The sequence below is a fragment of the Oncorhynchus masou genome, chromosome 29 (genome assembly GCF_036934945.1).
Source record: "Oncorhynchus masou masou isolate Uvic2021 chromosome 29, UVic_Omas_1.1, whole genome shotgun sequence".
NCBI lineage: Eukaryota > Metazoa > Chordata > Actinopteri > Salmoniformes > Salmonidae > Oncorhynchus > Oncorhynchus masou.
This window is the reverse complement of record NC_088240.1, coordinates 7,723,451-7,726,519: the sequence shown is the minus strand read 5'-3', so window position 1 is coordinate 7,726,519 and position 3,069 is coordinate 7,723,451.

Genomic DNA, 3,069 nt, shown 5'->3' with positions numbered 1-3,069 from the left:
TGCTCCTGAGCGAAGGGAAAAAATGAATGAGGCTTCAGACACGATGGAGTACTTCTCTTATTGCACCATTATATCCGGTTCAGGGGTCATTCCGTCACATCCGTATTTACAAAATCCTAACAAACACGTTCAACACAACGCTAGTACCAGTATTTCACCATAACGTGTTGGTCATCGTCTTCGTCAGTCACTGTCTGAGATGCATGACTCACTGTGTCGTGTGTCTGCGGTGTCAAAGCTTTCTGTTTCTAATACAGTCTATTACCACCACGAAGGAGCTAGTCGGGTCACACTACATAAAACATGCTACGAGGATGCAGTACAAAGCAGGTTTTGCTTTGTCAACAGGTCATTACAGGTCATTACCATCTGCTTGCATGGATATGTCTCTCCCTCCTCTAGATAATAGGCATGTTTGACCCCATGTACTGTCTGTGATGTCCTATGAGAAATGCTTGTCAGCCATATGTTCACTGCTCACAAGCAAATCATGATCTTCCCTTCCCTCCTCACCTCAAACATCTCCCTCCCCTCCTCCCCTCAAACATCTCCCTCCCCTCCTCATCTCAAACATCTCCCTTCCCTCCTCACCTCAAACAGCTCCCTCCCCTCCACATCTCAAACAGCTCCCTCCTTCCCTCCTGATCTCAAAAGCTCCCTCTCCGGGGCCTCCCGGGTGGCGCAGTGGTCTAAATCTCTGTGCCACCAGAGATTCTGGGTTCGCGCCCAGGCTCTGTTGCAGCCGGCCATGACCGGGAGGCCCATGGGGCGGCGCACAATGGCCCAGCGTCATCCGGGTTAGGGAGGATTTGGCAGGCAGGGATATCCTTGTCTCATCGCGCACTAGCGACTCCTGTGGTGGGCCGGGCGCAGTGCACTCTGACCAGGTCGCCAGGTGTACGGTGTTTCCTCTGACAAATTGGTGCTTCTGGGTTGGATGTGCATTGTGTCAAGAAGTAGTGCGGCTTGGCTTGGTGGTGTTTCGGAGGACGCATGGCTCTTGACCTCCGCCTCTCCCGAGTCCGCCTCTCCCGACTACTACCAATTGGATACCATGGAAAAAGGGGGTGAAACATTTAAATAAATAAAACGCTCCCTCCTCATCTCAAACAGTTCCCTCTCTGGGTCACCTGATGCTGGAACCCCCCTTATGGAAACTCCTCATCCCCTCAAATAACAGGTGATTACCTAAGGTCAATCAACTGACTAATGACAAATATAAGATCTCTCTCTCTCCTCCCCAAGTGAAACAGTGAGGCTAAGTAGCAACAACCCTGAACCTAAATCAGATATGTGGATGAAATGGCTTACTTCCTGTGTTTGTGTACGTTGACGTTGTAGAACCGGTTTAGTTACTGCAGTACTATCATAGAGGAGTACTTGAAGATGTCATGAATTAACATAGTATATAACATCTGAATAACTTAACAAATGTAATAGTTTATGAAGAGAAAACACACTTTAGTAGAAAACATATAAAACAATATATAATTATACATCATGTGCAACAAAAGAATCATAATCCTACATTTAATTTCTAGTCAAGCTACCACACCATACGCATCATGACTCATCTGGGTCAGGTGATAGGAGCCGAATAGCAAGTTAATCAGTCAGGTTCAGGCACGATGTCCCTGACAATATCTCACTGTTAAATACTGTTGCATGCTTCTCTTTTAACCTGCTGAGGTTAAGGTGAACACATTCCATGTTGTGTATTTTATTCCCATTAAATAAATCATTAAAATCTTGATAAACACAGACATAGGAGGAATATCCGTACCAAACTGTATTTTCCGGAGTTTGTCTGCCCCCTGGTTGAGAGAAATATGGTGTCTCCTATTGGAAGAGGTGTTGAGTATAGAGAGAAATATGGTGTCTCCTATTGGAAGAGGTGTTGAGTATAGAGAGAAATATGGTGTCTCCTATTGGAAGAGGTGTTGAGTACAGAGAGAAATATGGTGTCTCCTATTGGAAGAGGTGTTGAGTACAGAGAGAAATATGGTGTCTCCTATTGGAAGAGGTGTTGAGTACAGAGAGAAATATGGTGTCTCCTATTGGAAGAGGTGTTGAGTACAGAGAGAAATATGGTGTCTCCTATTGGAAGAGGTGTTGAGTATAGAGATAAATATGGTGTCTCCTATTGGAAGAGGTGTTGAGTACAGAGAGAAATATGGTGTCTCCTATTGGAAGAGGTGTTGAGTACAGAGATAAATATGGTGTCTCCTATTGGAAGAGGTGTTGAGTATAGAGATAAATATGGTGTCTCATATTGGAAGAGGTGTTGAGTACAGAGAGAAATATGGTGTCTCCTATTGGAAGAGGTGTTGAGTACAGAGAGAAATATGGTGTCTCCTATTGGAAGAGGTGTTGAGTAGTATGGAGAGAAATATGGTGTCTCCTATTGGAAGAGGTGTTGAGTAGTGTAGAGAGAAATATGGTGTCTCCTATTGGAAGAGGTGTTGAGTATAGAGAGAAATATGGTGTCTCCTATTGGAAGAGGTGTTGAGTAGTATAGAGAGAAATATGGTGTCTCCTATTGGAAGAGGTGTTGAGTAGTATAGAGAGAAATATGGTGTCTCCTATTGGAAGAGGTGTTGAGTAGTATAGAGAGAAATATGGTGTCTCCTATTGGAAGAGGTGTTGAGTAGTATAGAGAGAAATATGGTGTCTCCTATTGGAAGAGGTGTTGAGTAGTATAGAGAGAAATATGGTGTCTCCTATTGGAAGAGGTGTTGAGTATAGAGAGAAATATGGTGTCTCCTATTGGAAGAGGTGTTGAGTAGTATAGAGAGAAATATGGTGTCTCCTATTGGAAGAGGTGTTGAGTAGTATAGAGAGAAATATGGTGTCTCCTATTGGAAGAGGTGTTGAGTATAGAGAGAAATATGGTGTCTCCTATTGGAAGAGGTGTTGAGTATAGAGAGAAATATGGTGTCTCCTATTGGAAGAGGTGTTGAGTATAGAGAGAAATATGGTGTCTCCTATTGGAAGAGGTGTTGAGTATAGAGAGAAATATGGTGTCTCCTATTGGAAGAGGTGTTGAGTATAGAGAGAAATATGGTGTCT